We start from the raw sequence: 14,574 nt of genomic DNA, 5'->3' as shown, positions 1-14,574 counted from the left end.
ATGTTTTTAATATTTTTATTTTTGTTTTTATGTTTGAGCTTATATATCTCTATTATCATAACAGTCTGAGTGATTCTGATTCCTGAACAGTAAACTTTAAAGTGTCAGCTTTGTGAACAAAGGTTGATTATGTATCTAGTCAGAAAGAATCATGAGCAGAAACCTTTTTATTTTGGGTATGTAATTTCGGTCTCCATGCCAAAAAAGGGGGGTTACTAGTAAGGGGTTAATATATTTAATGATGCCTTTTTATGTGTGTTTATTAAAGTTTTTATGTGAATAAAAGCCTAAATGAAACCTGTTTATCATAAAAAAAAGGTGATTATGAAAACTTCGTATGGATTTATTTTACGATCGCTTTATGAATGTTTTGAAGCATCAAAGTTTTGGTTGCCTGGACTTCTTAGTGGAAAAACAGAAATCTGTCCGGTTTTGTTACAAATGTCTTATATTGTGGTTCTAAGGTGAACAAAAGTCTTATGGGTTTGGAACAACATAAGAAGAGTTCATTCATTTTTGGCTGACCTACCCCTTTAAGCTTTAAAAGAAAAAGAATGGATTTAAAAGATGATTTAGGTTTTCAGTCCGCTGACAGGATTTGAGAGAGCAGATCAGGAATTAGCAGCTGAATGGTGCTACTTGACATCTAGTGACCGGACACACCATCTACAAAACTGCACTATTGAAATGGATGCCTTTTAATCCACATTTCTGTTGGTTTTTATTCTTAGTAAGGTTTAGCCATTATTTTTTAGCTTGACTTGTGCTACCAGGGTGACTAGTTAAAAGTAAAGTGTATATGCGTTTATATTTTACATGGGACAAGTGCAGTATTATTTTTATGTGAGCTTGTGAATGTAGAGCAGACATGTTTGTGTCTTGCCGTGTGCCTCATGTTGGGTGGTCGTCCCGGGCCGGCGAGACTGTAATCCTCCAGCACATGCATCATAGTCCAGTTCTGCTTAACCACCACACAGTCACACCTGCATGAATTAGCTTCCAGCTATCTACACTAGCGCTCTGACACATGATGAATGTAGCATTGTAAAGTCAGACTCTCATTACTCATGCATGCTTCATTATGGACGAGTTTTTACATCAGGTAACATGCTTTACACCCGACTCGACATTCATCTAATGCTGGTCTGTGACTGGGCCCCTTGCTAATGGTCATATATGTTCTCCAGGAGCCTTCCTATTGGTCCTTGTTTACATGAGCCTGTAGATTAAAGCTAGCAATGATCAGAACTTTAAAAAGCCTTGCAATTAAGATGATGATGATGATGATGATGAAGCACTTTGTCGCTCTCCGACTCGGGCCATCCCTTTAATCTAGGCTACAGAAGGACAGCAGATGCTCTCACCCACCCGCCGGCCTCTGCCACTCAACAATAAATAAAAGATAAGACGTACCATCGGGACTGTTTGGAATAATAACATTCAATTTGGAGAGAAGTGCCTCAACAAATGCACACCAGAAGAATAGAAAAGCAGGAGATGAAAGGAGCTATGAATGGAACTCTGGCTACAGGCATGCTCGCCAAACAAATAGACTTCCTGAGAGCGCCAATCACAGGCTCTCACCCTGATTCCTGACCCGCGGAGGACAGGCCAGAGGAACGCAATTTGTTCCTTTGTACGGCAAGATCATAAGAGTGACCGCAACTTACTTTCTTTCACTGTTGCCGAGTGCAATTGAGTTCTGCGAGCAGGTGGTCCAGGCCTGCTGCGACCTCGGCAACTTTTGCTTTTTTGTTCCCTACAAAGGTTGGCTGAGGTTTTGGCAGTCGGCTCTGGCGTGTGGGGCTTTCATGAAGTTGAGGATTAAGAAGGACATATAGGAGGAGGAGGAGGTACAGACAGTCAGCTCGCATTAAAACAGCTCCTCATGGCCAGTGGCTCCAGTTTCTCGGCCTCGCCACACGTGGCTTTTGTCTGCACCTAGACTTCCACAGGACCGAGTTGCACTCAAAGCTCAGCTGGTCGGGTATTGTCCCTCCTCAAAGACGGGCATAAGGGCAACCAGAGGAAAAAGTGTCAGCCTCAGCTTTTACACACCCTAGGAAAACTCAGTAGAAGAGAAAGGATGGATTAGCTTTAGTGGGCCCTCGGCTTGCCCGCTCGCACATATCCAGACCCCCTCAGCTGTTTGAGACATCATTTAAGCCTTGTCAGTCCAAGCATTTTGCTGGACATGGGGACACCTGATGAGCAAAGTCTCAGAAGAATGTTGCTGCACTGTTCTTTCTATAGAAATCGCGTTATCCCACGTTGAGCAGAAGTCTTCTTTTGATCTGTGTTGCTTTGTGAAGATGCACCCTTTTAATTACTTGATCATTGGGACACTTCATCATCCTGTTATAAACCCAATGGTGAAGAGGCCCAAACACTAAGCATGGAATTTCGCTAACAATCACTTGCACCTGCTGTTAGCGTGGTTTGTTCGTACATGCTGATTGCATTATTTTAATGCTCAATATACCAAATGTGAATACGAAATTCTAAAAGAAGGAAGATAACCCTTTTTTTGATGGCCCCCTTTAGACATTCTTCGAACTATACGTAACTTTGCAACTATACATCAACTTATTCTGCTAACCTTAACCGTAAACCTAACAGTCTGCCAATATTCTAATGAGAATTAGTTGACGTGTCTTAATGCAAAATTCACAGGACAGGGTTTTAAAAACCAGCTCCCGAATGTTACGTAATCTCTTACATATTGTTCCCGCCTCATAAAATGCATTGGGTTGGCTCAAGAGTTCAGAGGGGAATAGGATATGTTTGTTTAGATGTAGGTCAGATGTCCAGATATCGGATATGTATCCCATTAAAGATTGAATGCGAACAAATTGGATCTCATGCTGATTTTTGTGTTAACGCATGAGCAAAAAATTCAGATTTGTATTAAATGAGAGCAGAAAATCTGTTTTTTGTGCCGGTATAAATGCAGCCATAGTTGTAAAGTAACTTATAGTAATGTCTAAAGTTGACTGGATGTGTGCTATTATAATGCTCTTGTCCATATTCACAAAAAAATGTACACAAACATCCATTTTAAAAAACACTGGACTTAAGAGCTTGCCTTTGGCAGTAGTAGCACTATTATACATGTGACTGGCTGATGTTCATCAACCTATCTTATTCTATCGAAAGAAGTCCTAATGACTTCACAAAGTGCTTGGTTAAATTGGTCTACGAGTGGTTGGTCAATAAAACATAGGATTTAGTTGCTTAAAGTTTAGAATTCGTCCCGCAGTGTTTATTCAAAATATCTACTCCATGGTTTTATGATCTGTCCTCAGACATGTAGACAAGACCTGGATAAAGCCTAATAGTGTTTATGAAAGCGAAGTGTTTTGGAGCAATATGCTCTAAGTGTGGCCAATGTTTATTTTTCTGACAAGGACAAAGAGTGGCTGACTCCATTCGCAATGATAAACAGGGCAAATTAGAAGCAGACACTGATGTAGTTGCTTGTTGGCCTGGGGGGGATCTCGTACCGCCTAGACCAGACCTTTGAATCACTTGTTTATGGGTGACATTTAGTCAGATTAAGTCCTTACTGGGACTAAAGCCAAATCATCTCTTTTGACTGACCCTCGTTGGAAGAAGCAGAGTGTTGGTGTGTGATTTGAAGACAGGAATATAGTAATCATCAGTATGAATGTCGAAAGAAAACCGCTGATCCAGCATTGCTAGCAGGACTACCGAAGACACTCGTGAGGTGCTTCTGGTGCTTGGCCAGCCTCTCAGCACACGGTTCAGTGGTTGGAAGAGTGTTGGGACTCAATGACTCAAGTTTTATGTAAGCGCTTCTTGAATGGAAAATAGCAGAAGCCCTTCAGGAGGCATTTAATTAAAGCCATTGCCTCCTACTCTCTCCTATCTAAGCAAAAAGGGAAAACATGACATCACGCTCAGTGAAAAAGGGGATAAAGAGTAAGGGCAATGGGCGGTAATGAACGGAAATGGTCAATAGACTTAACCGAGTGCTGGTGGGGGTCAAGTGACCCATCTGACTTCTGGAAACACAAGGTCAGAACAAGGCTGCCTCCTGTTTGACCTTTAATCTCAGAATGTAAATTAAGACATCTCCACAAGAAGAAAAAGAGAAAGGTACATGAGAGATTTTGGAATTTCCTAGAGAAAATGTAAATAGCAATTGCCCATAACACTTGCCTCCATAATACTATGGCATTGTATGTGGTTTCCAGGACATTGTTATGCAGTTATTAGGGTGTTTTGAGTGTTAGCATGTTGCTATCGTGTTCTGGGTGGTCAAACATGCCCACCCCGAGGTCTCTTTAATATATGGCTTTGGTACCATCTCCAACTTAAGTAACTGGGATGATTTTCACTCATTTTATCAAATGCTCTTCTTGTCAACAGGCCAGTTGTGTGTTGAAGTCTAGGCTAATACTTGGGCTTGAGGTTAACCATAATTAACGTATGAAAATGTTAATTACAAAGGGGGGTGCATATGAATATTTTCACATACAGATTTATTGATTTCCAAATTTCATTAACCATTTTATAACCGTTGTTTCATTAACGGACTTGTTTAATAACTGTTTTTATTTTCTATTTGGGTGTATGTATATGCCTTGTTTTTTTAAGATTAACAGTTTTTTCAAGGCATGTTTAGATGCCAGTGTTTCCTGTCATATATCATGTTTGAAAATGATTAACAGTTGAAAACATGAGAGATTTAGAAAAATAATCTTAAAGTAATCATTGTAATCAGTTATATTACTTTAACAAAGTAATTGAAATAGTTACACTACTTATACATACAGATGCCAAGTGTCATTTTTATTTCTCGTCTGTAAATGTGTGTAGCTCACTTAGACAGTAAATGCATCGCACAGTCAGTTGGTCTCTCTGGGGTTCTGGGGGAATTTAATTGGTTTACTGAATGGGACTAGATATGCTTCACTGTGCATGTCCTTATAGGAGACCCCACTCTGTGAACTTTTAAAACCTTGCCTGTAATTGTTGCTGCCATATGACACGGGCAGTCAAACATTGTGCCTTCTTTGTCACGAGAACACAAGAATCAGTCCTGAAGAACTCTGGACCATCTGACTGAGTGACTAAACCCTTTACCTGCTGTGCTTCTGTGTGTGTGTGTTTGTCAAAGAAAACAGCCAACCATTTTACAAGTGTTTACACACACTCAGTCCTCTCATTTCCCACCATCCCGCTGTCCTTCAGCAGTCCTCCTGTCATCTTTAACTTTCTCCCATTTCCATAATACCCTCTTCAAAGGTATTCCCTTCTCTGGTGTCTCCGCAATGTCAGGTGGGCTCTGAAAACCCAGATCCGCTGCATTTCAACGCCGTTTCATATCCCCTCGCCTACCGACTGTTTGTGTCAGGCCACTCCATCAACACAGGAGCACGTCTGCTGCCTCCGCTGTCCCTCCTGACCTCGTTCCCCTGGACCTCAGCTCGGATCAGCAGTGTTCCCCTGGACCTGAAGGCATTCACTTCACACCATGAGGCCAGGAACCAGCAGCGTAACCCTCCTGGTCTGCTTTAAACCACAATGGGAACCATGTGCTCGCGTTTTGTGGGATCGGAGCCCACCATGGAAGAAGCTGTTTCTAATCCCAGTAAAACAGCATGGCATGGCTTGTGCGTCCAGTGCAAGATGTCCTTTTGTTTTCAACAACTATGTGAAGGAAGACGGTTGTGGCCATGTTATGTAACCACGCCAAGGCCCAATCTGAAGTATGGCAGAAATATATTTCCTGTATAATACAGTCTTTTACAGTTCAGTGACAACATCTTGGCTACAACTGGAACACTTCTAAACCATTTTTTACTGTTGAACACAAAAGGGGAAAATCAGCAGCATGTTCAAGCTGTTCTTTGCCAAAGGAAAGCAAATGATATTTCAGGGTCCAGAAAGCAAATAGAAAGTATCATGAAAGTCAACAATATTAAAATGAATTTGGTCTTTTTTATGCCTTCATCGGGACATGAGAGTAGAGAGTAGACAAGAAAGATTCGAGATTGGAGAGAGAGGTGAGCTGGATCTGCAGAGGAGCTAGAGACAGGATTCGAACTCAGGACGTTGCGAGCAAAGTTGCCCTGTGTGTCCATGCACAAACCATGAGGCTATCAGTGCTGACCTTGATATTGAAATTTGGAGACATATAATAACTTTGTGTGAGAAATAGGCCGGCAAAGGGGTGGAACATTTCCGTTAAATTTCCCAAAATCCCTGGAATATTCCAGAAACTTTGGTGGTGCATTTAATTCTATTTAGTACACACTATATTAAAAACGCTCGTCTGGTCTTGTCTGGACATGCAAAGTTTCCAAAACTTGCTGGAGATTGTACACCTTTTTGCAACCCTAGTGAGAAACTGACCCACATTTTATTAAGTTTATTAGTTTTATTGTAGCTAATACATCTATGAATGCATTTAAACGATCAAGATACGAAGGTTGATCTTAACCTTTAATGGGTGGATATCGATGACTGTGAAAGCGCTGGCTTCGGGGAAACTGAAATATTGTGTGATAAAGAATCGCGTATCTCTGCAGACCACTTGCTTGAACTTGGCATGTCCTCTTGTCTCCTCCTGTAGTCTGTCAGTCTGAAAGGTCGCTCTCTTGCTTCCATGTTTAATGTTTGTGTTCAAGCGTACAGTCATCTGAAAACGATAGAAGCATGTAAGAGATTACCAGTGGGGTGTTCGTCATCCAGCCAACAGGAAACACAATCCAGATGAGAGGGCTCTACTGGCTTTGCCTTTTCTGGTCCAGAGCAAACTGCGTGGCCAGACTAGTAGTATATTATTTATGTTTCAGGGATACATTTTTAAAAAATGTTTAGTTTCAGGTTAGAACATTATAAGACCACAGGCGGGCTCTATAAATTCTGCTCTCACTTGATAAAAAATAAAAGGTAAAATCTTTAAAGGTGAAATGCTTGTTTTCACTCAATATCCTGTTAATCTTGAGTACCTATAGAGTAGTACTGCATCCTACATAACTCCAAAAAGTCTTTGGTGTTTTTATATTCATAAGAGAAAGATAGTCTGTACAGATTTTTCCCGGAAAAACACGACCGGTTGGAGGCGTGACGTGTGGGCGGAGCTAAAGAATCACGAGCGCGAGTAGTGGGTACATAACCAAGTATTTAGCATGTAGTAACTATTTAATGGTAGAAAAAGGCCTTCAGCAGTGTCTGTATTCACAGAGCTCTTAGATGTCACTTCTTTCAGCTGAGGTTGGACAGGGCTGGCAGAAGGGCTCCGGCTCACTTTTCCTTTCCGCCGCTCTGTCATTGGGTCTTATCAGAGAGACGACCGCTCCCATATCACCTGTTGTTCAGAGCTGTCTCTGTGACCCTCTGACCTTTACTGAGCCTTTGTGCCCGGATGCTGCTGGAATGAACACTTCGCTCTTTACTTAACCTGACCTTAAATCACAGTTACTCAGTAGAATGTATCGGGAACTCTGTGCTTTACCGTCTGCAAGCTTTGTTTTTAACGACGTAGAGTAAAAAATGGACTTTGAGTTAGTTCTTAGTTCAGTAAATTGTAGGTGATTCAGATCAAGCTGATGTTATCGTGTGTGCGCCACTGGCTCTGTTGGTTGTTAATCAGAACGGGTTTAATGAAGTGGCCCGCAGGTCCGTGGTTTTGTTTCCATTGTCTGTGTGTGATTAGCACGCTTCCACCACATCGAGTTTAACCGGCCTCAGGAGAGAAGACGCTTTCAAACATCCACCGCCAATCAAGATCAAATCAGGAGCGAGTCGGAAATCAGGAGACGTGTCACACGATGCCAGACGGTTTGGCGGTTGAAATCATGTACTTTTATTAAAGTCTGACGGAATCCAATCCGTTCATATTCTAAACTGGTGCTCTGGGACAAAACCCCACATCAGATATGGCAGGAAATCACATCCTGTTTACTCACAGAATCTGAATAATCAGTTGCTTATGGCTGGCTTTCAGAATTAAACCTGCTATTAGATTATTTCACTAGATTTTTGTGTGCTTTCTTGTAAGTGCTTGTCCCTACCAAAGTCACCACTAATGGTCATAGGGTATTTTCAATTTGTTAAAAGAAATGAATACTATATTTTTTCCTGATGTAAATGTATATAATAATTTTGTCACATTGTAAAGATACAGTTTGCATTCACTCAAAACTGTAAAGTATTGTCTTGCCCTCTGAAGTACGTTTTCTAATCTAGTTTGGCATTTGTAAGATATTTTCTCAAGGCGTGCTGCAGTATATTTAGCACATAGTCAGTTCCCAGTACTTGTCGTAGCAAACGGCTCTAATAACGTGATTCAGCAACTGCGAGTGATTAATCTGCCTGAGACTGAAAGAGGTGTAGGAAACCCAGTTTGTGAGGTGTGTGTGAAGCAGGATCACATCTGATTTACTCCTGTAGTGCATCTGACGTGTCCATGTGTTTGAACATGAGCTTTTACTCTGGCTTTCTGCGCACTGCAGCTTTTTGTTTATGCGTCTCTTCACAAGAGCCTTATTTTGAACTATTGGACCATCAGAAATGAAATGAAATCATTGAAATCATAGCCTTTGTGGAGCGGGCCCTCGTCCATATGCCTCTGTTCTGCTTGTGTTTTGATGTTTAGCAGGGTGGAGAAGCCCTGGATCTTTTATTAATTCTTTCTATACACATATGTCAAGTTAGTTTCATTGTACAGCAGGCAACTGAGTGTGTTTACAGTGGGGATCGAAAGTTTGGGCACCCCTTGCAGAATCTGTGAAAATGTGAATAATTTTAACAAAATAAGAGAGATCATACTAAATGCATGTTATTTTTTATGTAGTACTGTCCTGAGTAAGATTTTGGACATAAAAGATGTTTACATTCAAAAGTTTGTGAACCCTTGGTTCTTAATACTGTGTGCTATTAGACAGTCTTGGATCATCAGCTAACAGCACACAGTATTAAGAACATAAAAAAATAACATGCATTTAGTATGATCTCTTATTTTGTAAAAATTATTCACATTTTCACAGATTCTGCAAGGGGTTCCCAAACTTTCGAGCCTCACTTTATGTATGGCTATGTAGTATTACAGGTTTTGAATATAACAAGTGAATATGCAGCTATGAAAGTTACAGGAGTGCAAAGCTAAATATTCACAGACATACTCTATATGACATTTTGATTTAAGAGTACTGACCTAATTTTGACTGTAGGTCAGGAAAGTTCATTCAGTCTTCAACGAATCAAAACATCCCAGAACAATTTGAGCATGTTTTACAGGAACAATATCAGTGGAATTATGTGAGTCTGCAAGTTCTGACACTGTCGGGCTGTGTATGCTTATTTCTGAAGAGCAGTGCTGTAATAAGGCAGCGTAGGATCCTCGTACTACAGATGTGTGGGAAACGCTGAACTTGAGCTGTTGTGCAACAACACAGAGAGGAACCGGAGTCAGTTAAACGGGAAGCTTGCGTGTCCAGACAAGACCAGACGAGCGTTTTTAATATAGTGTGTTCGCAATAGAATTAAATGCACCACCGAGTGAAGAGGTGAGAATTCAAAACTGCCCTTGAATCTGATATTATGTGCATTGTGTTATAATTATGCATGAACATAATGTCAGCATTCCACCGGCCCAATGACCCTAAAAACAGATTGGGTTGTCTTTTGATTTCTCGGAGTGTAACATGAGCCAGACATGTTGTCAGTCGCTGAGGTTAGATGTAACGCAGAGCTTTCACATTGATTTACGTAAGGCAGAAGACACCGATATCAGATGAGTGTGTGTGTGTGTGTGTGTGTGTGTGTGGCCTGATGGAGAGCTCGATTGTGAATGTACTGAGGGTCTGGCCGTGAGCTGTGGAGTGAAGTATGTGGACGCGGGGCAGACTGCCAGGAGACAGCCGGAGGATCTGATGGACTGATTAGCCCTGGCCCCAGGCAGGCAGACAGGTTTGAGCCTGGTTCTGCCATGCGGGTACAGCTTCGGGCGCGAGGCCCAGACAGGCAGCGGGGGAACGTGACTCCTCGCAGGTCTGCGCAGACAGACAGACAGACCGCGCATCATCTCTATGGCAGCGCAAGCAGTGGAGCAACAACAGTGATGTAATGGCGGAGGTGTTTTTGTTTGGGGTTGCCACCTCAAACAGAAGCGATGAAGTCACCTCATGCTCGGCCGGCTGACATCAGAGCTTCCTCTGAGGATGCCTTCACACTTACTGCTCAGTCCTGATTTTTGCTCCGATCTGTTTTTTTGTGTTGCTGTTTGCATTGTTACATTGTTGTGTTTACGATGCGGCAAACACAGACGGAATCCAGTCATAAAAATGGAATATACTGTATAACGCGGAATGTCACGGAATTTGCCAAGTTTTGGACGAATGAATCAAAAGTAGGTCAGTACACTTAAATCGAACTGCGATATAGAAAGTGTCGGTGAATATTACGACGTAAAGAAGTGAACACGTGAACTTGCTCTGAGAGTCACTTCATGAAAATTAAATTTGGTCATTTGGAATGGAATTTGGTAATGGAATTTGTGATTTTCATAGGGCCCTACATTGGTGTTTTAAATGTTCTGAACTGACCTGTTTGTGCAAAAGCATGATATAAACAGGGGATTTTTTTTAAACTCATCCATTTAAATTAAATTAAGCCTTAAAGTTCTGCATAATTAAGGGGCGTGGCCACTAGTGTGACAGGTGGAGTGCCGCTGCGGTCACCGCTGTCGAGCTATGTGGGCGTGGCTTCAGCAACCAGCTCCTGCCTTTTTGCCCATTTTTGATTGTCCGGGACCGGGAGAGTCCAAATATGGAGGTGATGCAAATCGGAATCGAAAAGATCTGATTCCATGAGATTTGTGCTGCTCACACTGTCATTTGAAAAACAGATCAGAGTCGTATGTGAGCAAATAAAGCAGCATCTATAGTGGGCAGTGTAAAGCAGTAAAATTGTACCTGTATATCAATGCCTCCCTCTTGTCTGTGGATTTTACATGCGCCCAAGCTCTGTTTCCAATAACCCAACTGTATTTATTTATTTTAAATATCTGACCTCATAATCTTGAAAAATCTTGTACATTCTTTCACATACGGGCAAACCCATTGACTCTAAATTGTTTTGATGTCTAGATTTCTGTTATAAAGTATAGCACTTATAACACAGAGGAGATGCTTTCTATCCCCAGCTAATACATATTTCTAGGTGGAGTCAAAGAATTTGGATTTAGAAGCATTTCTCGAATGAATATAAAAAGTTCTCATTGTTTACACTCAATGTTCACCTTTGATTCAGTTCTCTCTCTCTCTCTCTCTTTATTTATTTGTGATGTAGAATGTTTCCTGAATCCCTGGGACTCTTCAAACTGCATCTGTATTGGTGTTAAGGGAGTCTGACCATGTGTTTTTTGCTTGTTTCCACAGGTAGTGTCTGAGCAGACGGCTGGTTTCTCCACATCATGGATTGGTCAGAGATATCATAGGTGGATTTCAGTTGTGTGGACATGCTTTGACTGCAGATACTGGATTACTCGGACTCTTTTCTACTTTACGTCATGTGTTTTCTTCTGGTTTGTCAGTACACTGTTCCACTGTCAAGTTAAAATACACAATACACGTATGGAGTAGTTATGATGTTGAAACTCCTGTATACTCCACCCATACATGCCCTACTAACTAAAGTTTATATGTGCCAGGGACTAGATCTAATAAATATTTGTGTAATGTAAACTGTGCCAGTATTTAAATAATATAGCAATGTTGTTTTATAAAGATATGAGGCACTTTGTTGTAAATGACTACAGTATATCTCAATATAATGCACCCTCTTGTACAATATTGCTACCTTTTAATATAGAAATATTTTTTTACATACAGGTGTGTATAAATGATATATTATTTTTTTAAACTGTCCTGAATTTTTGCTTAAATAAAAAGGTGGATTGAAGCAAAGTCTATCATGTCATGATGTTAAGAAATCTAAACTGGTGGTGACACACAGAATATTAAAAGTAAACACAAATGTTTTTATATTTATTATACATTTGTAATAACATCCCAGTGGGAAATTCCCCCAGAATGCTGTTCTCAAGACTATCAACATCTTTACATGCAAACAGCAGCTCACAAAGGATAAACATTGACTAATTAGTAATGTTAGTCTTATCTGACATTGATTAACTACAATCAATATATGTGTGGCAGACATCCTGTTTACCCGCTGTCTACTGCCGATTTATTGAGCTTCATTAACCTTAAACAAGTCATGTCGTATCTGCACATCATTTCACTGCTGACCTTTCTTCCTGGTCATGTGGCGGAAATACTCACTACCTGTTAGGCTGGAATTTATTTTTGCACAGATCGAAAATTCTGAGGAAAGACAGTCAGGAATTGCACTTGACTGTATTTCAAAGGAACAACATTACTGCGTCATGAATAAATGTCTCATTTTCCATGTGTTTATGGGTCAAAACTTGTTGAAACTTGAAGGAAAAAAAAACAATAAAGCTCATCGAAAAGGATGTAAAAATGATAATGTAGCCTTCTTAAATGATTCATCGTGGCCTTTCTTTGTGAGATCCAGCTTTGCGGTGTTTTTGCGTATGTGCCAGACAGAGATGGATTGCATATTGTGTATCCAGTCAAATCTTATGGATTCCCTCCATGATAATTTCCTTTTCAAGTGTCGTTCAACGTCGGCCAGAAGCGGGGCTCAATAACACCCGTCTGCTGAAGTTACGAGGCCAGCGGGGTGCCACAGGGCAAGGACTATTATTTGTGGGTTGTATTTGTTGAAGAGCGCACATACAGAAGCATTTCGCCATTTTCACCTCCGCAAAGTTCATCAAAGTCTTCCTGCATAGCCAGTAAAAGTTCCTGCCGTGGGTTTGCGCACAATGGCCACGCTGATGTTTTGGCAATTAAATTTCATGACATCTTTATGGCGCTCGCTATCTCCGCTCAGCACCATTAGCATGACCACAATGCTTTCCCCTTCTCGCGCGCCTTTCTTTTTTCTCTTTCTTTCTCACACGCAGAGAAAATGACCTCTCCGCCAATCTCAATTCACTGCACTTCTATAGCGTTGAATGGACAAACTCAACAAAGGTTGACATAATTTTCTCAGGCTTTGATTGGCCCCCAGCGTGCCCCACAATGACATCATGCCCCCCCTCCTCCTCTGCTGGATGCTGGATCGTCAGGGTTACGGTGGGCAGGATTTGGCATCGGCCTGTTTGGCTGGTGTTAATGAGTGCGGGCAGAGATGGCGGCGTTTTGTGGTAAACAGTCCTGGGAAACAGTGAGGGAGGGCACATCCGACACCCCTACACCCCTGCTGCTGCAGGAACTTTCACATGGGCCATCCACATGAACACGTTTGTACGGTGCATCCAAGTCAGCCATGAATGTGTGGCGTGCAACTTCTGAGGAGGCAAATAAATAAATGGAAGTGGCCGTCGGTCAGTGGACGGGGGGTTGATGCGTGTCTCTTGGAGGATATGAAGTGATTAAAGGAGCTGTGTGTTGGGAGAAGCCCAATGAATTTTTCCTGGATTAATTACAGAATCTTGTGCCAAAGGGGATTTTCTCAGTTCTCCAGCACCCCTCCCTGTGTTTCTTTGTTTCCTCATGACTCCGTCCAATCGCATGACAGGAATTAAATCCCTAAGTCACACCCGTAAATCTCCAGCCCTCGCTCAACTGCAGCTCTCTTTTCGGCAAGATCTATTTTTTCCTGTCTTGCCATTTAAAGGAACACTTCGTCCAAATTTGAAAGAGCTGTCAGCATGTACTGACCCCATCATTCAAAATCTGCATGACTTCCTTTCGCTCTTTTCCGTACGGTGACCACAGCTGCCAATCTGCAAAAAGAACAAAATCACTTACCATTAAAAGTACCATTAAAGTTACACAAAAGCAGTTTATGAAAGCTTTGTGTGGAACAGACTGAAATCTTCCCTTCTGTAGTTCTCCAATTCACAGATTCTACTTGGGTTCAAATAGGGCACGACTAGATGCCAAACATTATGGGTTTTCACATGTGTTTTTATGATTGATTACAGTGTACCAGCATGGGATATGGGATTTGAGCTTTTCCGCGGACAACAACATGAGTTTCAGCCTGCTCCACGGATTTGAAGTGACGTGAGGGAGCAGTTGAAACTGATTCAGTGTGATAAAGGTTGCTGGTTAATCACTTTACACCGGTTGCATAAGGAGACCTTGATTATGAGCTGTTTGTCTTGCTGTCAGAAGCATGTGACGTCAATGTCTAAATTCCCATTTTTTCTTCTGCAATAGCCTTCCAGGCCTTCGAAGGCTCTGTTGGCCAAAACCTATCCGTGGGTTTTCCAGCAGGGGACCTCTGACCTTGTGCAATGAAATGTATTTTTCTCATTGGTGGAGCCAAACCCCAACAGCCTCGTAGGTACACGAATCACACACATACAAATGGCCATTTCCCCTTGGAGAAGCCGTTAATGAGAATAATTTGAGGCTGAAGCTTAAACGGGGCCCGGTGCCAAACCCCGCTTCATGTGAACGCTCGCACAGCACGCTTTAAGCTCCATCCAAACCATTTCCT

At 41.6% G+C, this 14,574-nt stretch overlaps 1 long non-coding RNA gene across 4 annotated transcripts in view; it reads left to right on the top strand.

Moving 5' to 3' along the window:
- Positions 1-11,939, top strand: part of LOC127952328 (uncharacterized) — a 68,874-nt gene extending 56,935 nt beyond the window's left edge. For all 4 annotated transcript variants that reach the window (XR_008152905.1, XR_008152904.1, XR_008152902.1 and 1 more), the window contains one exon: positions 11,412-11,939. This is a non-coding gene — a long non-coding RNA (uncharacterized LOC127952328). The remainder of the gene's footprint in view (positions 1-11,411) is intronic.
- The last annotated feature ends 2,635 nt before the right edge of the window (positions 11,940-14,574 follow it).

This window comes from Carassius gibelio, chromosome B3 (assembly GCF_023724105.1).
Source record: "Carassius gibelio isolate Cgi1373 ecotype wild population from Czech Republic chromosome B3, carGib1.2-hapl.c, whole genome shotgun sequence".
NCBI lineage: Eukaryota > Metazoa > Chordata > Actinopteri > Cypriniformes > Cyprinidae > Carassius > Carassius gibelio.
This window is presented reverse-complemented; position numbering and strand designations above follow the sequence as displayed.